The sequence below is a fragment of the Priapulus caudatus genome, unplaced genomic scaffold (assembly GCF_000485595.1).
Source record: "Priapulus caudatus unplaced genomic scaffold, Priapulus_caudatus-5.0.1 Scaffold2036, whole genome shotgun sequence".
NCBI lineage: Eukaryota > Metazoa > Priapulida > Priapulimorpha > Priapulimorphida > Priapulidae > Priapulus > Priapulus caudatus.
In genome coordinates, this window is record NW_014579097.1 from 11679 (window position 1) to 12748 (window position 1070).

Sequence of the window (1070 nt, forward strand, 5' to 3'; positions counted from 1 at the left end):
CCCTGGGGGACATAGACCCTATATTAGCATTACTATAGTCTATAGACTAGTACGTATTACTATACTAGTACTAGTTCCCTATAACCAACTAACTCAATTGTGTATCCATACTTTGCCACATCGAGTGACATGGACATAAAGTCTCAGAGCTATCAAAGAGTTTGAACGACGTGTAACGTTTTAACAGACTACTAATATTAGCTTTAGGTACCTAATTTAATAATACGCTTGCTGGCTCCTATTTAACCTGGCTGGCAGTGGTTCTCAGTGCACTTATCTGTGACAAATACACCTAACATATCGAATGTCAAAAGAATTTACCCTAACATACATCGCTAGCAACTGAATTTTCTATTTCACTTTACAAATACCGTTCTATCCTTGTTAGTGTGTCTACCCTCTTCAAAATTTATTGATTTATCAACCATACTATACAAAATGGTGACGGTGGCGTCATGCGGCAAACGCCAACAAAATCATTTATGTGAAATGTTCACATAGCTTGGCGAGCGCAATGTAGAATACAACGTTACAGTACGCACGTAACAGTTCTACATAGTTCTACGTTTTCGTATGTAAAATAGTGACGTTGTGGCGCAAGGGCGCTATGTCAGTATTCGCATACTTGGCGGCGATTACCTGCAGTCTTACGTTAGCAGAAAAATCAATTGCGCAGAAATGTAGCAAACTTGCCCTTTCTATTCATGTTGTGAAGGCTTACTCATTCATTCAAGCCATTCATTCAAGCATTTCATCAGGTAAATGTTACATCACCTAGCTTGCCAACCTAGGTTTTTCATATTAGTGAAGCTATTGCCCCGGTTCATGTCTTCTTGTGGGGAGAAGGTTGACAGCGGGGACAGTCTTAAGCTGTGCACGCGCAGCTGCAAAATTAATGTCCTTCATTGGATGGGGCACTGACGAACTGATATGCTTCATGCCGTACGTCCAAGTAAGTAGGTACAACAATACCCGCATTTACGCTAAGTTAAACGATTCGGGAGAACGAAGGACGCGTTTTCTTGTGGAGAATCTAAGGGCTAAACGATGTAAATGAGTAAAATTCCACG